We start from the raw sequence: 25,976 nt of genomic DNA on the forward strand, positions 1-25,976 counted from the left end.
GGCAAATGCCTTGCCAATGGTGGGCTGGCGTGCTTTCTTTGCACATAGCTGGGACAACTGGCTACTGGCATTGCTACTAGAACTGACTAGAACAGTGGCTACGGGCACTGCTACTAGAAGATTATGTCTCAAGGAGGAGCCGGCCTTGATCCTCCCCTCAAACTGGATGGCATGTGTTGGGTGTTTCCGCTTGACTGGGGTCTGGGAAGCCAGGAGGCTGCATCAGGCTCCAGTCTGATCTGGCAGTCTTTCTATAGCTGGATGCCTTTTCTAAAGCTAACCACTCCATGAGTGTAGTGGGTACTTTTTACGTGCCACCAGCACAGGGGCAGTTTGAGACCCCTGTAGTTATTTCTATCGAGAGCATCACCTTTACCCCTGTAGCAGTTGACTATGGTGCTGCTACACCAGTCATTGGGTATAAACAGGTTAACAGAGAAATGTTTGCATATGACAGATGTGGTGGAGCAATAAATTTTAAGTGTGCATGGAAAATGTGTTTTCAAATGCCCAGGAGGACTTTTAGAAGTAGTGTATAGCTTCTGTTATCTAGGTGGTGGAGGATATTGTCAAAGCCAGAGTAAGAAAAGGGTAGAAAAATTCAGGCATCTATTATTCTGTGGCAACAAAAGGTTTCTTTCTCAAAGTGAAATCTGAATGTATGATGCTCAAGAAACCAATTGTAATGCTGCACAGTAGTGAAATGTGGGCCCTGAATGTTGAGGACATGTGATGACTAGAAAGAAATGAAGCAAGCATTCTCTACTGGATGTCATGACTATGCATGATTGATGAAGTACAAATGTTTGAAGAAAAAGAGTGGACATAACAAGAATCAATTGTAGTGTGCAAGAGAGAAGACCACATTGGTTTGGGTATGTTATGTGTATGGATGTGGATATCTGTATTAAGTGCTGGTAGTTCACAGGAGATGGAATGTGTGCAAGAAGACCTGAGACTTGTAGAAGAGTTGACGAAGGGTGAAGATGATTGGAAATCTACAATATTCATGAAGTCCTATCCTTGTGTTAGCACATTATGATTGAGGCTCTCAAAGCACACAACTAGGTCCTTGCTAAGTCTATAATTCCTGCTTCCTTTTCTCCCTATTTGAGCAACTAGGTCCCTTCTCTGTGCCACTTCCTGTTGACATCCATCCCTCATTTTTACTATCACCTACCCTCCTCCCTTGTTGGTATCCATTTTCACTCTCCCTTCATTTGCAACCTTTAATTCCCTCACTCATCCCTCTATTATTTTCCTGCATTCTGTTGCTATAAGAATTGAGTGCAGAACCTCTTACTTTATACCATACTTCATCATTGTCTCTGTGCTGCTAGTCATCACTCCTTCTCTTCTGTGTTTTTCACAATCAGCATCCATTCTTATTGTCACCACTCATTGTTACCAATCCCACCTCTGTTCAGCATTCACTACATTCATACACCATATCTGACTACTCTCCTCCCTCCCTGTTTATATCCATATCTCATTCACCTCTCAAACTCTAACAACCCTTCCTACTGTCCTCCCTGATTTTTCTGTATCCGTGCTCCCTTTTATCCATCTCTTGGCCATGTTACTCTGAGGGTGTGTTCTGGTATCTTGTCATCACTGATCTTCTATCCTCCTTCTCAGCTGAAGTGGTGGTGTGGCTCTTTAGTGTTGCAAGTTGCTGGGTAACACTGAAAATGAAAGCACCCAGTATATTTTGTAAAGTGCCTGGTGTTAGAAAGGGCATGCCAAAACTTGGACACTAAATCTTCTGACCTGCTATATCCTATCATGACATCCAGCCTATACCTGCATGGAAAGTAGATGTAGAAATGATGAGGATGTGTGTGTATATGTGTCAGATTGACTGTTCTCACCAGAACGTCCTTTCCAGGTGAAAAATGTACTACTCAGGCGCAGGAGTGGCTGTGTGGTAAGTAGCTTGCTAACCAACCACATGGTTCCGGGTTCAGTCCCACTGCGTGGCATCTTGGGCAAGTGTCTTCTGCTATAACCCCGGGCCGACCAAAGCCTTGTGAGTGGATTTGGTAGACAGAAACTGAAAGAAGCTTGTCGTATATATGTATGTGTGTGTGTGTTTGTGTGTCTGCGTTTGTCCCCCTAGCATTGCTTGACAACTAATGCTGGTGTGTTTACGTCCCCGTCACTTTGCGGTTCGGCGAAAGAGACCGATAGAATAAGTACTGGGCTTACAAAGAACAAGTCCCGGGGTCGATTTGCTCGACTAAACGTGGTGCTCCAGCATGGCCGCAGTCAAATGACTGAAACAAGTAAAAGAGTACTCAACTCAGGTTAGTTGTTAATTACTTCAGACTTAGAGCTAGAAGGCCTCAGAGATACAAGCCCGTCTGGAAAAGTAAGATATGAAAGCTTAAAGATCCATTGAGCAGTCAAAAATTTTAGAGAAATCCTAACTGAAGCATTTGAGAAGAAGGTGGAAGACCTACAGATGTATGATACACAAGATAACTAGAAGTTCTTATCGGACAACTTACTGAGGGTCACAGACCAAATCTGTGGCTTGTGCAAAGTTCTAGCCAGGCAAAAGGAGTCATAGTGGTGGAACAGTAAAGCAGACAGAGCCATAAAAGCAAAGAGACAAACTTGGATTAGAATGAGTGTCACAGAATTATATCAGATAGCCAGAAGAGAAGTCAGGTAACTGATTGGAAATAGGAATATAAAATCAAATTCCTCGTGGTCTGAATGGAAAAATTTTAACATTTTATAAAAGGATATTGAAATTACAATTAAAGAAGCAAATAAATGTAGTGCTGTTATTGTAAAATAATAGAAAATAATAATTACTATGAAGATATTGGCAATAAAAATAATGGAAAATTACTGATTTTATTGAATATGTACTAATATTGTCTCCAGATGATTTGAAATTAAGACCAATTATGGCAGATCTTGTAGGTTAAGTAAATTTTGGGGGATCCAAAATATATTGTTTTATTCTATATATATTAACCATTTTCTTTAATGTGTGAAAATACATTAATATCCCTCACAATTATGGATTCATTGCAATTAGATATTACTTTGGTATATAACAGTTTAAATTACCAGAATATTTGGACAAAATTTCATCTTTGTTAGTCTGAGATTCCTATTAGGAAGTAATTATTTCATATTTGATGACTCAGCATGCTGACAAAGTTTAGGGACTGCAGTGAGTATTATAGTCCCCTCCTCCATACCAATTTGAGATTTGATTCAAGTGACTCGTAATTGCTGATCTGGTCAAAATGTGCATTAGTGATAGAAACACGATTTGTTGTATAAAAGTAGTAGTATTAGAGTGGCTGGAAGATTAAGTAAAGCAAAAGTGTGCAACAAAGAAAGAGAGATGAGAGCCAATGAAGAGATGAAAACGAATTTCAACTGGTTTCAACATTGAAGTATTTTGCATCAACTATTTCAGTACACATTTTCAGTCTGATTCTGGTTCTCATGCAAGCATGTAAAGTGGCTGTATTAACTCTTAGTGTCCTGTATGATACAAATCTACCTCTCAGCGCATGTATTTGTCAGCCTATTACCACTTGAAACTGTCTGAATCAGTTTTATGTTATGTTTTATTGTCACAGTACAGTGTTTGTAGCAAGGTTTGGATTTTTGAGTTCTGGGTCATTGTTTTGACACTAGATACATGTTGTCTTCTTGACATTTGAATTTTTTACTCGTGAAACTTAAATGCCATTTCAGCTTGCAGTATAAGGTGCATCAGTTTGTTTTTTGTTTTGAGGTCATTTGCATGAATTTAGAAAAAGATGCATAGTTCATCAAAGAAAAGCTATATTTGTAAACAAATGGTACAAATAATCTTGAGAATCCCTTTATCCCACCAGTTCAATGAATCTTCTGCTAGCATCTATGGCTGCTTCAATATGGGGTTGGAAGTGTTGTCATGCCAAAATCATGATCTCGCAATTTTGAATATAGTGCTGGTTATGGTAAGCTTGAAAGATTGTATGGGGTGGTGTTGATTGATCTCTCTTGACTACACCCATCTGTATTTGTCCAGTGGATTGACGTCTGGTGAATTAGGAGGCCAAATGACAGTGAACATGATCATGGAAATTGGTACGCACTCATGCTTCAGTTCTTCTGACTTTGAGATGGTACAGAGTCTTGTTGGAAGACATATGGTCTTCCATTGCATACTATTTCTATCCAGGGCTTCACAACTTTCTCCAACACCTCCGTAGACAGCAGCATTGACTATTAAGCACTGTGATAAAAAGGGAGGAGGCATGATATCTCTCTTGTTGCTGATGCCTCCCAGAACTATCACAATTGCTGGGAACTTACTAAGCATGACTGTTGGAATCTCATTCGAGTCTATGTGCAACCATCTGTTTACCTTCAGTTTACCTTTTGGCCTTGATTGAAGTTTTTCTCATTGAGAAGAAGCAAAGCATTCCAGCCACTTGGTGTTTTAACTTGTTTAGTCACAACTATCACATCCAGCATAAACTGACACCTCTGTATCATACACAACTTCTTTTGGATGTCCTCATGCACAACTCTTCTGATGGAACATTCTGAGACCGTGAGGTCCTTTGCAATGGCTCTGATTGACTTACCGGGGTTTTTATCTGATAGTTTTAGGACCCTATGCACACTGTTTGCATTTAGCTGCTAGTGTTGGATTCCCATTAGCAACTTCCAGCTCCTTTCAAACTTTGATAACAAAGGATAGGGCATCTTTCAAGAGGTGAGCTATCTCTGTATCACTATGCATCACTTTTAGAGTAATATTTATCATGCCTTTTTTATTTGCTGGGTTGTCTGACATTATTTATCTGGAAAGTGAGTTTAAAAAAAAAAAAGAGCTCTTGAAAAAAGGTGACCAAAAAACTGATGCACCTTGTATGTATTCCATGCCATTTGTAGATTTGATATCTAGTATGGAATTTAAGTCCTTAATCTTAGGCTGGCATTCTTTGTTTATGGCAATGTAAGAATACATTGTTTAAATTCCTATTGAGTAAACTATATTCTTTTGTTTGTTTTTCTTCTGATATCTTAGTGTAATTTATCATAATTTATTGAATTATCTTTGTTATTTATTTATTTTTTTGTTAATATCTTGATCTAATGAATAGATATGAGAAATTTTGACATTGACTCTTCAATCTCAGAACTGAGTTTTGTCAAAGTGCCCATTAGCATCACACTTTTGATATTTTTTTCGTTGTTGGCATTGGTTTGCAATACACATTTCTCTACACTTGTCATGTTTTCTCAATGCTTTAGATTACATGTTGATCACTTGCTTCTTAATTTATCATGGATTATCTCGATCGCAGCTACTGTCTGCTATGAATTCATGAAGATTTTTTTCTCTCCCAGCATGCGTCCATCAACTTATTTAATGATAACCATGCTCAACGTACTAATGCTAACTGAAATCAATGTCATATACCTTTTGCCAGTGTATATGATGCACTGTTGCATAAGACATACACCTACGTTTTTGTGGAAAAAACAAAATGTTTCATCTTATGTTCAATACCTCATCCATAAAATGGTTGCATTAGGTATGTAGCAATTTTTTTGTTACATATAAGAAAAAAAAAAGCATATCTTATACACCAGCATATGGTAGTTTATGGACTCCATTCTAGTTAGGCTTTTGTTATCTGCATTTCCCTCCATGCAACCTTACACATTTTAAGTATGCTGCATATAGTCTTCTTTTGTAAATGTAATAAAAACTATTATGTAGATTGGCTATAGATTTGTATTTTCCAAGTATTTCCTGGAAAAAAACAAAAACATTTCTTTCAAGCGCAAAGCCCATTCTGAAGTGACTAGTTAAATAACACGTCCCTAGTGTAATATGTTAGTAATGTTGATTCTGGTGGGAATTTTAAATACAACTAAATAAATAAGTGTTTATTCTGGTACTCAATGATTTGCATCTGTTCTCCCACACCCTAATTTATGAAAATGTATCTTCAATAAAGATTGGTTTTAACCAATCTTTATTGAAGTATCCTCTCTCTCTCTCTCTTCTCTCTCTCTCTCTCTCTCCCCCCATTATTTTGTCTTACTCTAGCTTTTGGTATTTTGAAATAATATTTCTTTATCTCTTACTTTCTCTTTCTCTGTGAATTTTTGTAACATTGTATTTTTAATCATGGAAATATGAATTTGGATTCTTTTTTTGTTTTTAAGCAGTAACCCTCATTAGAGACTGGAGGATTTGTTATCAGTTGATAAAACATGGATTAATTAGATGTAACAGAGACTGATATTGCTCTCAAATATTCATGTACATAGAGATTAGTAGGAATTGCTACTTTGTACTAGTGTACTATGATATTAAGTCAAGTTTAATATTGTTGATGTGTGTTAGTTATTGATTTTATTGGGTTTCTTTGAGGCTGGGTTTTTGTTTATATTAGCAATGGTTGTGCTTTGTTAGCAAAGCTATGCACTGAATAAGAACTCCCTTCATTTCCTGTGTTATACACACACATACACATGTGCAGGCATAACTGTGTGGCTGTGAAACTTGCTTCCCAGCCATGTGGTCTTGGGTTCAGTCCCACTGTGTGGCACCTTCTGCAAATGTTTTCTAGTATAGCCTTGGGCCAACCGAAGCTTCGTAAGTGAATGTGGTAGATGAAAACTGAAAGAAGCCCATGCCCAGCATGGAGAACAGATGTGTAATGATGATGGTGCAGTGTGTGTGTGTGCCTTGTCTGGACCTCACATGATGGCTGTAAATGAGCATTATTTTCATACAAGTGATGTTGTGTATACAGTTACTTGTGAAAAGAATGTCTAGCTATCAGAAAATATTACCTTGTAAACAGATGAGGGTTGGCAACAGGATGGAATCTGGCCATGGAAAATCTGCCTCAACAAATTTCATCTACAAGCATAGAGAGTGAATGGTAAAAGATATTTTATCTTATAACTTATAAAATTAAAATGGTAGGGTGGCTATTTCGAATAAAATGAGATGGATGCAAGAGTTAGTGTGAGAGGAATGAGATGGCATAGGTTGAGTGACTGATATCAGGGAAGGGGAGAAGAGAATTGTGTAAGTGACAAATATGGGGTGGCAGTGGGGTGGTAATGTTAATACAGCTGTCATTCAGGGATATACATGCAATGCTGCATGTATACTTTTGCAAATACATAGATGTATGCACACATACACATAAGTAACTTTTAAAATGCCGAGGAAGGGACAGAAAGGTGGGTGTGAGGAATATGTTGCTTTAAGGAGAGAGAGCAGGTTGGTAAATTGACAACAATTGTTCACAGGCTGCATTTCTCTTGTCCAAACTCATTACAAGGAATTTTTATTAAACAAAATGAAAGCAAAGCATTATGACGACCAAGATGTAAGAACTTCTGAAGTTTTAATGAATAAAGTCTTGTGAAATGGTCAGACAGACATGTAAATAATTTAAAAAGGAAGAAGTCTTCATTGAAGTGTTTTTGCGAAAAATTGCACAAATCTGTCCTGATCAAGAGGCCTTCTGTTTGGGAAAGCAGGGTCTGATTCAGAATAAACAAAAATTTATTATATGACATTCTATTGTTAAAAATACCCAACAATGACAGGCTCTTCAGTGAGTATATATTATATTAATATATAGCGTAAAAACCCATGTAATTTGCATACCTGTGTAATTTACACTGGTGATTTTCAGGATAAAAATTGTTAAAAAAAGCTTCTACTCATATAAAATTCATAAACCCCTGTAACTGGCTTTCGTTGACATGGAGAAAGCCTTTGACAGGGTCTCCCGTTCCCTTATCTGATGGTCAATGAGAAAACTAAGGATAGGTGAATGGTTAGTGAGAGCTGTACAAGCCATATACAGGGATGCTGTCAGTAAGGTGAGTGTTGGCAACAAGTACAGTGAAGAATTCTGGGTAGGGATCCACCAAGAATCAGTCCTCGGCCCCCTCTTATTCATCATAGTCCTCCAGGCAGTAACAGGAATTCAAGACAGGATGCCCCTGGGAGCTTCTCTATGCTGATGACCTTGCTCTAATTGTTGAGTCACTATCAGAACTAGAGAAGTTTCAGGTATGGAAGCAAGGTCTAGAATCGAAGGGTCTTAGAGTCAATCTAGCAAAAACCATAGTCTTAATAAGTAGGAAGGCAGACAAATCACAAATCCCTTCAGGTAGATGGCCCTACTTGATCTGTAGATAAGGCATAAGTAGAAACTCCATAAGATGTACCCAGTGTAAGCTATGGACACATGAGGTGCAGCAATATCAAAGGAAGGCTAACTGGGAAGATAGTTTTTGTGTGTGGCAAATGCTCAGGAGCAATAAACACTGAAAATGTGCAGAGTACAGCTTCCGTCACATTCCTGGGAGAAAAACTAGAAGTAGTTGATAGCTTCCGTTACCTAGATGACCAAGTCAGTTGTGGGGGGTGGTGCTCTGAAAGTGTAGCTGCTAGAAAAAGAATAGCCTGGGCAAAGTTCAGAGAGCTCCTACCTCTGCTGGTGACAAAGGGCTTCTTGCTCAGAGTAAAAGGTAGACTGTATGATGCATGTGTGTGAACAGTCATGCTACATGGCAGTGAAACATGGGCCATGACTGCTGAGAACATGCGTAAGCTTGCAAGGAAAGAAGCCAGTGTGCTCCACTGAATGTGTAATGTCAGTGTCCATACACGACAGAGTGTAAGCACCCTGAGAGGAAAGTTGGACTTAAGCAGCATCAGATGTGGTGTGCAAGAGAGACGACTGCGCTAGTATGGTCATGTGTTGTGAATGGATGAGGATAGCTGTGTGAAAAAGTGTCACACCCTAGCAGTTGAGGGAACCTGTGGAAGAGGTAGACCTAGGAAGACCTAGGATTAGGTGGTGAAGCATGACTTTCGAACATTGGGCCTCATCAAGGCAATGATAAGTGACCGAGATCTTTGGAGATGTTCTGTGCTTGAGAAGACCCAGCAAGCCAAGTGAGACCACAACCGTGGCCTATGCCAGTGCTGTATAACCAGCCAATTTAAGAGTACTCTTCAATCATTGGACAATAACTACACGTGTGAAGACCTGTTGAGCAAAGTGAAATCGTTGTCGTGGCCGATGACAGTGCTACCTGATTGGCACCTGTGCCAGTGGCACGTAAAAAACACCATTCGAGTGTGGTCATTGCCAGGGCCGCCGGACTGGGTCCCGTGCAGGTAGCATGTAAAAAGCACCATTTGAGCATGGTTGATGCCAGAACCACCTAACTGGTGGCACGTAAAAGCACCCACTACACTCTCGGAGTGGTTGGTGTTAGGAAGGGCATACAACTGTAGAAACTTTGCTAGATCAGATTGGAGCCTGGTGCAGCCTTCTGGCTTGCCAGTCCTCATTCAAACTGTCCAACCTATGCAATATGGAAAGCAGACATTGCACGACGATATGATGATACACACTCACACACACACACATTAGCATGCTTGTATCATCGAAAATGCTGACAGTTTTATTAATGACAGAAAATAGCACATCAACACAATGAGCAAAACCATTAATAAATATCAGTAATCTAGTAAATATATATACATACAGAGAATTGAAGCTCTTGAACAGATTGCCGGTTTAGTCGCCGACGACCCGACCATGCAACAGGTTGTACTGGGCTACATGTTACCAGTAGCACACGAAAGTGACCTGACATACATACACACACATATATACATACACACACACACATATATATACATACATACACACATATATATATATATACATATATACATACATTCACATGCACACACATACATGTACACACACACACACATATATATATACATACATGCACACACACATACACGTAAACTCCAATATTTAAAGGGGTAGAACAGGTAAAATATAAGCTACATATGTTTCTTAACTACCTGAAGCTCATTATATTTGCTTATTGAAATTCTTTGTAACATTGATGTGGTAAAAAGTGTATAAACTTATGATGGTAATAAATTATTTCATTGTATAGTGTCCACTTTTTGTTCTCTATACTAACTGCCTATTGTTTGAAGCTTACAAACTTCCTACATTTGGATCCCTGTTCATGTGTGTATGTATATATGGAATGGGAGAGAGAGAGAGACTACTTTCAGTTATTCCTGGAGCAAGCACAGCTATATCTATTATAAGTTTTTCTACATCTATATGTGCATAATGGATGCTCTGTTTTGTGGTTTTTAGTGTCTTGCATAAATGTTAGTTTCAAAATCTTTACATTTGTCTTTAATTAGGTAATTGAAGCGCACAAAGAAAACCGTTTGGCTAAAGAGAAAGTTGCTTTGTTGCCAAATTAATACATTTGTTATTGTTGCTCAAACTTTATTCTCTAAATGTTTGTTATTGTTGAGTAAACTATGCAGCTATTATTTAAAGAGAGAATGTTCCAATATAATACTTGATACAGGTGCTCCACTTTTACTTTAGATTTCCTAATAATTTTTATTGGTAAAATTGGTTGACCACCACAGCTTTTTGTGGTGTCCTGGTTTTAAATAGACTTTGTCATTTATCCCTTTGGAGTAAATAAAATAAATATTAGAGTTTAGAAACAGTAGTGAAGGTGTGAAGCCTAATTTTGATAAGTGTGTGTGTGTGCATGGCTCTTAGAGAATGGCAATTTGTCAGGAGTATGAATAAATGATAATTGACAGCATTTTGTTATGGCAATAAAATTGATAATGAATTGGTTCTTCCACACAAGAGCAATTCCAGTCCAACAGGCTTCTGTACAGATTCACTTTAACCAATTTCACTCACAAGGTTTGGTTCAACCTGAAGCTATAGTAGTCATTTACATAAAATAGCATACACTGAAATCGGGTCTTATGTTCAGGATGTGAACTTTCTAACTACTCAACCATGTAATCTGCTAGCCATTTAGTTAAACTGAGTACAGTAAGGGAGCATAGATGTATAAACCCTTCCTTAGTTTGCAGTAAATACTTTTTTCCCATAACTTAGAGGAGTAATTCCTTTAATCTTTGGCCTTACTCTAACTTGTGACTTCAGTATTGTCAGTATCCAACATAAACATATGTCAGGATCTGCAGGAAAGATGTATGTAGATAGGGAACTGAGGGTCATTTTGAAAGCCTGCAACAGAATGGACTTGAATAAACACCCTCTAGGTTTTGGTAGCAGTGTTTTAACTATTTAGCATTTAAACTGGTCATATCCATCCAAAATATTTTACATGTTCTATGTTCAAACTGCCAGATCTAGTCACTCACACCAACCCTTCAATATCATTCTAAACATTTGCAGTTACCTCATCAAAATCTCAAAGCTACAAAATAATGTATGATTAATTCAAAACTATGTGAATAAATAAGGATTACTTTTGACAGAATAATATGAATACTAAAGGATTAATGTGAGTGGCAGGTTAGGACTGGTCATCCTACTATCTAAGGTGGCTGGCAATGCTCATTTTTATGCAAGAGATAGTGTAATTGATGTATGATGAAGGTGAGTGATATGACATTCTATATTATATCTATAAAAGAGTAAAGTGAGTGATGATTGATCTGAGTGCTTCTTGTAGGTTACAAGAATTTGCAAGCTCTTTGTGTAACTCTTGGTCATTCTTCATCAAGCCACCCTATGACCAAAGCTATAACCACTCCAACTTCATTAAGTCCAGTGCACATGGAGCCACAGTGTCCTGGAATGCAATTTATAAGAGAACTAGTTGTCAATTCTAGCAAGTTGAGCATTCAGGAGCTCTCCTTTGTTTTTGCATTGTCTAAGCTCACCTAACTAATGAACAACTTATCTCTGTTTCCTGCATTGCACTGGGCCTTAAGAAAAGCTCTCAATGCTTGGGGATTTATATTGCATTCATTTTTTGTTTGTAAAAAAAACAAGATGACACTAAATATTTCAATATATTCCAATATCCATGCTGAGAAAACTCGACTGTTGTGTACTGTAGCCTACTATTATGACACAAGGAGGGTTGATCTAATTGAGTAGTCCCTTCCCCATAAATGTCAGGCCTTGTGCCTACAATAGAAAGAATTATTAAGACAAGAAAATATAGTGTGAGACTCCTGCATTTCTCAAGTGAGTGAATGTACTCTCTTGACTATTTTGTTATTTTGGAATCATGTTGGTACTTAAGACCAAGTTAATTTTGTTTTGATGAAAAAAAATAAGAGCAATAAACAGTTATAAAGAGATATTGGTTTCTAAATTAGGCAGAAAGCCCTCATATTTTATGGGGTACATCTGTTTATATTGACCTGGATACTTGACTGGTACTTATTGGCCTCTGAAGGGTGATGGCCAAAACCAACCTTTGATAGGAATTTAGAATGCAAAACATTTTGTTGGATGCACTACTGATTCTTTAATATCATTTGGCAAGTAATAAACTTAGAGACTTTCAATAGTTAAATACTAGAAAGGCATAGATGCTGTCTCATGGTCCTTCGAAACTTTACACAAAATCACTTAATGGAGAATACACTGGGTCTCATGCATTAATATCTTTTTATCAGCTGCTTCAGTCTTTATAACATCCGATAGAAACAAAGGTTAGAAGCAGTTAAAAAACAATCTATCCATAATGGAAAATTAAATTGTGATTTTGAAATAGCTGAAGGAAAAAAAGTTACATTTATATTTGAAGGTACAAAACAATTGAAGTCTAATTTGGAATGATATGCAAAATGAATTTGTCATGTTTGTCTTTTTGAAACAAGATACAAATAAAAGAAAATAAAATTAGCCTGGCAATTATATATAACCATATAAAATACATTCAGATTACTCTTACCAAATGTAATGCTTATATCTTCATATTATTATGAATTACTCATTGTCTTTTAGGTTTGAGATTTCAATGATCTGACTCTTTAATTTAGGAATGTAGTTGTTCTGTAAGTTATTCTTTGCCTTTATATGGTTGATTATCTTTTATGTATTAAATTTCTCGTAATTTATATTATTTTCTGTTTTTACTTTTTACTATTTCAGTTAACTTATCACTTGGCTAAGGTATTGACGGAATCATTTTACATCTGCAACTTATGAAAACAATTTAACTATGGTTACCCAGTTTGCTCAGACTTTTTTCCCAACTGACTGGAGTCCACATTGCCCATCTTGACTAATTTCATTGTGAGGTAAAAGTCAACTTTTACAACTTGAGTGTGCATTTGATGCATGTTGATTCATTCTCGTTTCAGGAGGAATGCAATACAGGATTAGATCAAATAGCAGGGGAAAGGGGTGGGGGTGTACAACAAAAAGAAAAGTATTTGTAGTGCTAACTGCTCTTGATTTCGTTGACAGTGGAAATAGAATTAAAATGATACAAGTTTGCAGAGATGTTGAGATTTAAATAGATGATATGGGTATCTTGGATTGAATTATTTCATGCATTCTCCTTGTGTTAAAGACAAGAGGATGTGATTGGAGTGGGTTTACTTTTTTTCTTAGGCTCTTTTATCACCTAGAATGTAGGAGTTAAATGACCAATGATCCATAGAGTTGGCATCTCCGATATCATGATCACTCTATAGTTGAGGATCTCACTGAGATGCAGGGTTTATCACATGGAGTGAGTTTAAGGACATTGTGCTTCTCCTCCAAATATGCATTTTTTCAGAGAAGTAGGATTTGAATGGTAAAACTGTATTGGAGTATGTACTGATAGTGCAGTAGCTATGACAAGGTGGAAAATTGAAATTTATGTCAGTCAAATCTATAAGCAAATATCCTACTACTTTCACTCAGTGCATGATTCATTGCAAGGTATTAGTGTCTAAAACAATCTCTGTGGGGCTGAATGCAGTGTTACAAGGTGCAGTTAAAACTTACTTTACTAAAAGTCATGCCATTGAATAAGGTGCCTCTTCACGAATCTCTGTAACGAAATAGAATCCAATTTTAGCAAACTTTTATTGAGAACAGAAGTGCGGTGACTCTCAAATGGAGGAGCTTTGAAACAACTGTCAGGACAAAATTGATATTTGCTTATCACAAAGAAGAATGATTGTGCAAATGATGCTATTTGTCTGATGTGTTTTTAGAAAACTTAATCTTAATATATCTGTATAAGGAGAAACAACCAATATTTCCAGAAAATGATGAATGAAAAATATTCTCATACAAATGTTTTTCTTTTTGAAATTGAATTTTGATTTGTTTAAGCAAATAATAGTTGATCATCAGGAGAATCTAGAAAATAATTTCCAGAAATATCTCATGTTACATTTAGATAATAACTAATTGGATTGGATCCAGAATGTATTTGCAGTTGAAATAGAGCCAATAAAACTTCTGCTTTTAAAATCTCAGGAAGGATATACAAAACCTTCCAGTGATTCAACTTTAAAGCTTGAATCTTTTCTATGAAGGCCATAAATGCTTTTCGACTTGGTCTTTGTGCTGAATATCCAATTTTGCCCAAATTAGTGATTGAACCTCTTCTAAATACTAAGTCAGTAGTTTTGGTGTTGACTGACATTAATCCATCCGTCAAAAAAAAAATTTAGCAAGTCCATTGTTACATTGATATTGCCTTGAGACCAGCTTGAAAAGTTAAACCAAGATTTGATTTGCACAAAAATAATGATTAAAGCTGTTTGTTTTGTCTGCAATAAACTTATATTTTAACATCGATAAATTATGTATTGCTTTTGTAAAGAAAGAAAAAAATGATCAGGGCTGCAATGGATTTTGGCACTTTTTTGGCCTGAGGGAGATAACATTTTTTAATGTTTTATTAATTTTAAGTTTGATTTTCTTTGGAAATGTAACTTTGGAGATTTTTTTTTCTAGTGTTTTTGTTAAAGATTTTTTTTTGCATATTACAACTAATATTTTTCATGTTTTATATTTATATTGATTTGAATTTTTTAAAAACTTAATAGCTGCTACTGATTCTTGTGTATTTGAATTCTTGATTTTAAAAAAAATCTACCTAATCATTTTTAAAGAAAACAAACCTAAGTTGTCTGTTTCATGAATAAAAAAAAACCCCTAGAATTTACTTCCTCTGTAAGGATAGATAATATGTAATTTAAGACTTTAAAAAAAAAAAAAAAAAAAAAAAATTGTTTCATAGTTGGTGTTTCATCTGAAGAAAAACTTCATTAGCAGTTTTCTGAAGTAAATGTTTGTGTGTCTGGTCTTTTGTAGCAAAAATCACCTAATGCCTAATGTTTTTATCAAAAATGCACAAGATCCTTTAAGCAAAGGAGAGACGGAATTTCTTTTGCTGAGCAGGGGTCGAGAGGTCATTACAAATTTCTTTTTGGTTTAAAAAAAAAAATGGTTGTGACTAAAAATGTTTGAAAACACTTAACCCTTTAGAAATCAGCTTACTCTGTCAAATATAATGCTTATTTATTCACATTGTTTTGAATTAATCATGCATTATCTCATGGTTTTGTGAATTCAATTGTTTATTTTTAGAGTGATTTGTAGAGTAGGTGTGAGAAGCTGGATCTGGCCAGTTTTAACTCAGAATATTTGAGCTGGATCTGGCCGGTTCAAATGCCAAAGGGTTAAAGTGATTAGTGTTAGCTTTTATATTCTGAGTTGAAGTCCTGCTGGTGTGAAATGTACTTCAATTTTCATTTTGTATGGAGTTGTTTAAATCTATTTTGTTTGCAAAAATCTGACTGTATTTTGCCAAAATAAAAAAGAAATGGTAATGTTGGTTCATCAGTGTTGTTTAGCAGAAATAGATGCATGGGTAACCAAACCTGCATCTAGTTTAGATTCTTTATTGTTGGCATTTTTCTTCAGTTAACTTAGTAATGTCCTTTAGAGAAGCATGAATGTTACTAAATCTTATTTTTCCCCTCCATGTTCAAATAGACTGAAGAGATAAATTCGTAAATTACTCAGCTGAAGAGTCAGGGTTTCATATTATACTGTTGTCCTTGGTAAGTGTCCCTAAATGAAGTAAATAATTGTTTCAGTAAGTGCAGTTGGATTGCAATAATTTCATTCTCATATGAATATGGAGGTGCAAAAATAAAACACAATGGGGTGTGGGGAAAGAAGGTAGTCTTTAATTTTTTTTACTTCACAGTGTGAATATATATGTATGTACGTCTGATGTTCATTAATCCATAGTTGTCAGTGCCATGTAAAAGCACCTAGCACCATTCTGTAAAGTGGTTGGCTTTAAGAAGGGCATCCAGCCATAGAAGCCATGCTAAATCAGACTGGAGTCTGGTGCAGCTCCCCAGCTTGCCAGCTTTGGTCAAACCAGCTAACCCATGTGCCAGCATGGACAGTGGATGTTAAATGATGAGGATGATGATTTAATAGAAATAATTTTTCTTTTTAAAAAGCTTTTTTTTTAAAGCTTAAACTATTTTTCTCTTATTCCCAGTCAATTCTGTGCTTCACCTCTTGCATCTGTTTCAATACCAGTGACAAGATACAAAAGATTTTAGCCAAACAACCTCTTAACTTTGAGGCCAATACTATCTCCATCCATTAACCCATTGATTACCAACTTCTTTTCTTCAATAACAAGATTATCCGATATCTTTTTTTGTTTTGCTTGTAATCTCTTGTTGTGAATATTGATCATGTAACTACTAACAATTGGACATTATAGAGTTTGAATAGGCTGGCAAATTTGTTGAATAATTAATTTGATTATGTCCATGTGTTAATTTTACTTACTTTATTAATTATCTAATTGTATAGATTGTCTGGTTGTATTTCCAGTTATAAACTACATGCTTGTAAAACAGTCTTGGCTGCAATATAGAGTGCTGGTGTCCTCAACTCCCTTCTAGAGGCATGCACATTGCCAGGTATTTACAGTTATTGTTAGCTCAAAAACGGCCAATGTTATTCTTATATCCTATTTGTTGTGTTGTATTGCGACCATCTCTTAAAAGTATTGTGGCCAAATTTTTTGAGGCAGGCAGTCATGAAGATTAGTGATGTACAGGAAGGAGAAAAATGCAGTTTGAGAATCATTGGTGTAAAATCACTTGGTTGATCTAGGACTTGAGCTTCTGGTACAAGATTTTGTGAGGGAGAAAATCTGGCAGTTCATGGCATGGACTTGGAAAAGTGCATATTAACATGAACAAAAATGAGTCTACAATTGATTCTTGAATTACTGCATTGATGTGTGTATATATATATATATATATATATGTGTGTGTGTGTATCTCTTATCTCTTTTACTTGTTTGTCATTAGACTGTGGCTGTGCTGGGGCATCACTTAAAATTTTTAGTCAAATGAATTTACCCCAGGATTTCTTTATTTTTATTAGCCTGGTACTTATTCTATCGGTCTCTTTGTCAAACTGTTAAGTTATGGGGATGTAAACATATCAACACCAACACCGGCTGTCAAGTGGTGGTGTGGGAAATTCTCCCTCCCTATCTCTCTCTCTATCTCTCTCTTACACACACATGATAGGCTTCTTTCAGTTTCCATCTACTGAATTTACTCACAAGGCTTTGGTTAGTCTGAGGCTATATTAGAAGACAGTGGGACTGAACCTGGAACTGGGAAGCAAATTTATTACCAGATATCCATGCCTGTACCTGCAAACTTCTTAGCACGCACACACACACACACACACACAATATTTTAGAGCTAAGTTATTAAAGGTTATTTTCTTTTCCGTACTGTTTTTCCATATTGTTGATGTGATATTTTCTGTTGTGCAATTTAAATTCAATACATTTTATCAATTGAATCATAATTGTATGTACTCAGAAAATGTATTTGTAGTGTAAGCAGTCATATTAATTCATGGCTATTTAAAGCAGCTGAAACATTCTCCTCTCTTTCCTCATCATTGTTTCAATTTTTATAAAAAATTTTTATTCATGCTGATATGAATTTGGAAGTAACAGCAACTATGAACTGTCTATTGAGTTAATGGACTTCATTTCATAAATGCATCTCCTGCTAACTGTTCCTCCAAACTTCAGCTTCTGGTGCTTTGTCAACCTGTCAGAGATCCCATTGCATGCTTTAAATCTTCATTGCTTTCATTGAATGCAATGTCAAGATTGTAACTACAGTAATCCCTCGATTATCGTGGGTGTTATGTTCCAAAATCCCCTGCGATATGTGAAAATTAATTTTATAATTTATATATATTTATTTTATTATAAATGCCTAACAACACCATGGTGGAATCAACGTAAGCTTAAACAATAAACCGCAATATGGTGAGGTATTTCTGTGTTCCTTAAATATTTATCATGGCCACTTCAAATAACACTTGGATTTTACATTCTCTTTTATTTAAAGCTTTCATGTTGGTGTATATGCTTGTAGGTTTGGAACATTTCTAAAAATACTATTCTATATTTTTGAGATGAGGAATTAATGTACATTATTTACAGTGGCCAGATAGGTGTCCTCACCTTGTTTGTTGTTACCACTACGTTTCGGCTGATGTACTTTCCAGCCTTTATCAGGTGTTCCAGTGGAATTTTGAACCCAATCCTTAAGCGTACTCTACCATAACAACCACATCATCTGTGTATAAAAGTCATCCCAAACAAAGAATCCTAAGCTCTTGTTACAGCATTAAAGGAATATTTATTAATAGAAAGCTAGAATAGGGCATTTATGGACACTTCCTTCATCATCTCCATTGTCGTTTAACGTCTGTTTTTCATGCTTACATGGGTTGGGCAGTTTGACAGGAGATGGCAAACTGGAGGATTGTGCCTAGCTCAAATTGTCTGTTTTGGCATGGTTTTTATGGCTGGATGCCCTTCCTAACACAAACCAGAGTATACTGGATGCTTTATAAGTAGCACCAGCACAGGTGCTTTTTATGTAGTGCCAGTATAGGTGCTCTTTATGTGGCATCAGCATGGGTATTTTTATGTGGTGTCAGATTGGGTGCTTTTTTTTACGTGGTGCCAACATGAGTACTTTTTACATGGCATCAGACCCAGTGCTTTTTATGTGGCACCAACACAGGTGCTTTTTGCATGGTGCCAGCTTACATCATCATCATCATCATCATCATCATCATTTAGCGTCCGTTCTCCATGCCAGCATGGGTTGGACGGTTCAACTGGGGTCTGTGAAGCTGGAAGGCTTCATCAGGCCCAGTCAGATCTGGCAGTGTTTCTACGGCTGGATGCCCTTCCTAACGCCAACCAATCCGTGAGTGTAGTGGGTGCTTTTTATGTGCCACCCACACAGGTGCCAGACAGAGCTGGCAAACGGCCACGAACAGATGGTGCTTTTACGTTTCACCGGCACAGGGCCAGGCGAGGCTGGCAACGGACACGAACGGATGGTGCTTTTACGTGCCACCAACATGGGGGCCAGACAGAGCTGGCAAACGGCCACGAAACGGATGGTGCTTTTACGTGTCACCATCCGTACATGTTTTTCTAAATGTCCCTCTAAATCTGTGGCTCATCCTAACCTTTCCCTTGCATGCGGTTTTTATCATTCTCATGAGCCATTAATCAATTTTTTTTTAGCACACACAAAACCACAGAGCAAAAAGAAAAGACTAAGAGCGTAAATGGCTTTATCCTGATCAACGAACGGAAGATAAGATTGTCCTTTGCTATGAACTTTGTTGTCCCACTATATATATATATATCTACTAGCAGTATCGCCCGGCGTTGCTCGGGTTTGTAAGGGAAATAACTATATAAGCATTTTTAGAGAGTTACTTCCTTTATAGATGCCAATTCGGGCTTTCCTAGCCATTTCTGTTTTGGTGTCTTCAAACCATGAAGTCGTTGTTCTAAAAGAACGCTGGTCTCCTTGACAACGCTTTACGACGTTGATTCCCTTACACTCCCTTCCCCACAGCTTCACGAGGGAGGGAAGAAGGGGAGAAGCAAACAGGTGCAGGTGTGACCATGGACGCCAACTCCGCCGCCATCGACACACGAAAAATTATGCATTAAAATGGAATAAAAAATGATGTTAAATTATTTTTAAAATCGTAGAATCATCGTAGATGCGCGCTAATAGCCAGACGGGCTCTATATGAATCACGACTATAAGATACCCGGTTTTGGTTAAACTGCACCGCAAAATGTGGGAGTAGTTAGGAATCTAAATCGAAGGGGACAGACACTCACACAACTACAGTTTTATATATATAGATATATATAAAACTGTAGTTGTGTGAGTGTCTCCCCTTCGATTTAGATTCCTAACTCCTCCCACATTTTGCGGTGCAGTTTAACCAAATTCGGGTATCTTATAGTCGTGATTAATATCTAGCCCGTCTGGCTATTAGCGCGCGTCTACGATGAGTCTACGATTTTAAAAATAATTTAACATCATTTTTTATTCCATTTTAATGCATAATTTTTCGTGTGTCGATGGCGGCGGAGTTGGCGTCCACGCTCAAACACCTGCACCTGTGTTTGCTTCTCCCCCTTCTTCCCTCCCTCGTGAAGCTGTAGGGAAGGGAGTGTAAAGAAATCAACGTCGTAATGCGTTGTCAAGGAGACCGGTGTTCTTTTAGAACAACGACTTCATGGCTTGAAGACACCAAAACAGAAATGGCTAAGAAAGCCCGAATTGGCATCTATAAAGGAAGTAACTCTCTAAAAATGCTTATATAGTTATTTCCCTTACAAACCCGAGCAACGCCGGGCGATACTGCTAGTCTATATATAAAAGTAAAGTTGTGTGTCTGTCTCCTACGATTTAGATTCCTAACTACTCCCACATTTTGCGGTGCAGTTTAACCAAAAGCGTGTATCTTATAGTTGTGATTCATATCGAGCCCTTCTGGGTATTAGCGCGCGTGTACGATGAGTCTATGATTTAAAAAAAAATTTACCATCATTTTTTTCCATTTTTAATGCATTTTTTGCTATTATATAAGGGAAGTAACTCTAAAAATGCTTATATAGTTATTTCCCTTACAAACCTGAGCAATGCCGGGTGATACTGCTAGTATATATATATATATATATATATATATATATAGGAAAAAAGCAACAAGAATGGATTAAAATCTCGGTACAATCATTTCGTACGAGGACATCTTTAATAAGCTACAAAAAATGCAGTGAATACAGATGGCTCCTACTCGTCAGCCGAAAAAACATCAGAGAACTCCCAAACATCAAAAGGGGTAGATACAAAAGAGGGTGTAACATTAACTGCATTGAAGAAAGTTCGATTCATGGAGATCCGATGAAAGGTTTTAAACTTCACTTGAATCTCAATTACTTAACTGTATATATATATATATATATATATATATTCACAAACTGAAACTATCACGTTCAGTTTAACTGCGTTCTGAATTATTTTCATGAAAAATGTCTAACTACTCATGGCTATACGATAATCCCTCAACTGTCGCAAGTGTTAAGTTCCAAAACCCACTATGATAGGTGAAAATCCACAAAGTAAAAACAATACTATACTACATATTTTTTAAAATCATTTTTATGATTTGTATATATTTATTTTATTATAAATGCAAAACACCACACCACACACTCGCCTCCCGAGTTTCATTTTCCATACAATATGTGCGATTCTTTGTTTACTCATCTATGGTACACTAGGTATTTTCTTTTAATACATTTTAATTAATGTGTTATATAGTGCAGTACTGTACTGTAGTTTTATTTATTGATTTTTAGGCATGAAAATGCTTATTTTACCACAGAAATAATTACAATCTAAAAAAATATAAATACCTATTGGCCGCAAAAACCCGTGATATACTGAGGAGTCTGCAATATAAATTTACATATATTATCCAGAAAAATCTGTGATGTACTGAGGGCATGATAGGTGAACTGCGATATGGCAAGTGATTTCGGTATTCCTTCCACTTTTACTTTTGAAGATTATTGATCCATCTTTATCATTGTAGTTAATCTCTTTCTGCAGAGAGGCTGTTTGCTTGTTAGTGCAACCATTTAATTTATCATGAACTTGCTTGCATCATAAAGTTGGGTTTAATAGCAATAATTGTTATAATATTTAGCTATTGTCTTGTCGTAAATATGCTATAAAACTGGAGATGAGATATAACAAGCTTTGGCAGTTTTTGATGAATGCCTGTCATGGAGTATTTATGAATAAAATACTTCATATTTAAACAAGGGTTGTGTTTTGACATGCCACCTACAGTGCTTTCTGGTAGGTGGGCAATCTTTACATGACCAGAGATGTGCTACATAGGCTGTCATTTCTCACTTTATTAGTGTGGTGAATTCTCTGGAGGTGACTTATTCAAAGCATAGATAATGACATAGATATTAAGCTTAAAGCTTAGCCATCACATGCTAGTATGATATGACCAGGTAGCTTGTACCATGTTTTGCTGAGTATTTGAAACCATTGTTGTTATTGTTGTTGCTATTGGTATTATTATTATTACTATTCTTATTATTGGTACTTCTTTTATGATTAATGCGATGAGCTGGCAGAATTGTTAGCATCCTTGACAAAATGCTGCTAAGCATTTCATCTGTTTTTATGTTCTGAATTCAAATTCCTCTGTGGTCAAGTTTGCCTTTCATCCTTTAAGGGTTGATAAATTAAGCCACCAGTGAAACACTGGGTTTGATGTAATCAACTGATCCTCTCTCCCGAAATTTCAGGCCTTGTACCATTATGTTCTGTTTCCAAATTCTACCAAGAGTAATTTTTGCCTTTCATTCTTTTGAGGTTGATAGGAAAAGTACCAGTTAAGCACTGGGGTTGATAAAATTGACTAATCCTCCTCCCATCAAATTTCAGGTCTTGTACCTATACTAGAAAGGATGACTATCATCATCATCATTGATATAAAGAGAGTAGAGGGAAGATAGAAGCAGTAAATTGATAGAACTCTTAAAATGCTTTGTATTACTGGCCATTAAATTTTCTGGAAAAAAAAAAGTAAAAATAGTCTCAGTGTTTTTTAATATTTACTTTAGTCCATTCTGATTTCTTCAACTTTTCTAGACTTGATGAAATACTTGTAAATTGTATATTTGCACAGATCTTCTATCTCAAATCCCTCACCTGTAAAGAAGAGTGGAAATTGATTTAGTCAGTTAAGTAGACTGGAACAATTTAAAAGCTTATGACCCTGCATGTGGTCAGTAGTCGAGTATCTAAACCTGCTAGCATTCACATTAATCTGTTAAATGTAATGTTTATTTATTCACGTTGTTTTGAAGTAATTGTGCATTATCTCATAGCCTTGAGATTTCAATGGGTGATGGGTTTGGACGAGGACAGTGATGTGTAGGGACGAGGACTGCTGTTTGAAGAAGTACCACACTCTAATGGTGAAGGTAACCTATAGAAGAGGTAGACCTATGAAGACATGGGATGAGGTAGTGAAGCATAATCTTTGAATATTGGGCCTCTTGGAGGCAATGACAAGTGACAGACCTTTGGTGATATGTCATGTTTGAGAAAACCTGCTGAACTGAGGTCGTAATCATGGTTGATGCCAGTTCATGTAACTGCCATGTAAAAAGCGTTCCTTGAATGTTTAGCGATATGATGTGCTTCAGAAGACCTATCAAGCCAAAGCCAATGCTAGTGTTGTAAGACTGGCACATGAAAAGCACTATTCAAACATTGGGCATCACAGAGGCAGTGACAGGTGACTGAGACCTTTGGTGATATACCGAGCTTGGGAAGACCTGTCAAGCCAAGTAAGGTCATAGTCGTGGCATGTATCAAGCAACCACTACACTCTTGGAGCAGTTGGTGTTAGGAAGGGCATCCAGCTGTAAAACCCATACCAAATCAGATTGGTACCTTGTGTAGCTCCCCAGCTTATCAGTTTTCAGTCAAACCATCCAACCTATGCCAGCATGGAAAACGGATAATAATGATTATGATTGTTTATTATCAGAATGACATTGCAGGGTAGGTTTGAGAGGCTGGATCTGGCCACTTTGTACATAAAACAAATAGAATACTTTGGCTGGGTATGGCTGGTTCAAATGTTAAAAGATTAATATCCCGGACATTGTGCTCCATGGTTTACAGTTGGCGATTGAACTTTTGTTTACAAAGTTTAGGCCAAAAATTTTATTTTGTAATTTTTTTGTCATATTCTACCCCTTCTCTACTATTTATACTCCTCCACTTTTCCCTGTAGATAGGCCTCAATACATCTCCAACACCATCTATTTTTTCTCTCACCCTCACTGTCTTTCTGTATTTTTCTGACTCTATCTCCTTCTAACCTTCTTTTATACTTTAACCTCTCACCTGGCTCACAGCCACTTCCCTCTGTTCCACTCTGTCTCTCAGCTTAGAAGCTACTTGGTGACCCCATTGGTGCGACATAAAAAGCACCCAGTAACACATAAAGTAGTTGGTGTTAAGAGGGTCATCCAGCCATAGAAACCATGCCAAAACAGACAATTGGAGCCTGGTGTAGCTCTCTGCTTGCCAACTCCCTGTCGAACCAGCATGGAGAATGGACATTAAATGCTGATGAGAATGATTCAGCAGCTTGCTGAAGCTTCTAAAATCATGCATCTGAGTAATAAATATTTCTCTCATCCCAGTATATGTATAGTCTTGATTAAGTAAAATGTTGCATCTAATAACAATTTAGTCTTAACGTAAAGTATAAAAGCCATCTCAACATGGCCAACCACAAGGTGGGGGGTGTTACTGTAGCTATTTAGCCCCAGGAGATCGATGTCTCCAGCTGGCTTTAGACACACTTTCTGTGCTTTTCAGGTATTTGCAAAGGGAAGCCATCCCTTCCTCGTAAGCCTTAGTGATACGCACCGGACCGCGGTTTCGAGATTATTGTCTCTTATCAACATCTTGCTCTGAGATTTAATAATGCTTACAGTCAGTTTTTCGAAATCAGTGGCAGACGTCACTAGAAAAACTCTTATATATTTGCAAAGCAAGCCTTGCCTTTCATCATGACCTGGTGGTTACCGCCTGTTGATAAGAGACAATAATCTCGAAACCGCGGTCCGGTGCGTATCACTAAGGCTTACAAGGAAGGGATGGCTTCCCTTTGCAAATACCTGGAGGGCACAGAAAGTGTGTCTAAAGCCAGCTGGAGACGTCGATCTCCTGGGGCTAAATAGCTACAGTAACACCCCCACTTTGTGGTTGGCCATGTTGAGATGGCTTTTATACTTTACGTTGTTGAGCGGTTACTGTTTACATCTTGCTCTGAGATTTAATTATGCCAACTTAGTTTTAGTTTTCTATATAAATAATATTTAGTTTCTTTGATTTCATTGTTGCAATGAAATTTTCTAACTTTGTTTTGTTGTTTTGAAACAGGGAATTCGGTAATATTGTTCACGTGTTGGATCTACTTTTAATCCTGTGGCCAAGGTAAATGTTTCTGTTTTTGAACCATTCTTTTTTTCTCTGTTTTCATCGTTTGGACACTTGATCTGCTGAACATATTCATTAGAGTTCCACGAACCTTACTGATGACTAGTATCCCATGATAGGTTGTTCATTAGATTTTGGGCCAGGATAGTCAACCTTTAATCACCTTATTTACACAATGCTATGATATTCTACTTCTAATATCTCTTTTATATAAAATAAATTGTTTTATTCAAAGTTGTCTCTGGTTCCATTGGTAGAAACTTTCTACACTGTTGTTAATCTATCTGGTTTTGGAGTTCAGAAATTTCCCTTACTACACTGTATCATGCCATGCATTTATGTGGAAGATTTTTAAATACTTTATTTAATATGACATCTTATCATTGTCTGAAGGCATTTAACTCTGTGTCTTAGTCCACCTAATTTTTTTTTTTTTTTTTTGGTATCTCAAAATGAAAAGAGCAGTATTGTTTTTTTGATGTTAGTGGATTTTGCTAAATTTCTTCTGATGATGGGAAGTTCTTCAGAGTTTTCACCAGATTATTTTCCAAACGTTGTTCTGATGTAGTTTTGCATGCTAATAATGAAAGTCACATTAATTTTTTTCCAGTAATTGATAATAAAAAAAGTTAGATGCATCTAAATTTATGTAATTTTA

The 25,976-nt window shown here is 36.7% G+C and overlaps 1 protein-coding gene across 2 annotated transcripts in view; it reads left to right on the forward strand.

Moving 5' to 3' along the window:
* Positions 1-25,976, forward strand: part of LOC115211697 (ubiquitin carboxyl-terminal hydrolase 36) — an 84,334-nt gene that overhangs the window by 10,308 nt on the left and 48,050 nt on the right. Inside the window, exons 2-3 of one of the 2 annotated variants that reach the window (XM_029780347.2) lie at positions 13,011-13,159; positions 25,262-25,315. The gene's annotated coding sequence lies outside the window, so the exon portion shown is untranslated. The remainder of the gene's footprint in view (positions 1-13,010; positions 13,160-25,261; positions 25,316-25,976) is intronic. The other variant, XM_029780348.2, reaches the window with a different exon arrangement.

This window comes from Octopus sinensis, linkage group LG5 (genome assembly GCF_006345805.1).
Source record: "Octopus sinensis linkage group LG5, ASM634580v1, whole genome shotgun sequence".
Lineage (NCBI taxonomy): Eukaryota > Metazoa > Mollusca > Cephalopoda > Octopoda > Octopodidae > Octopus > Octopus sinensis.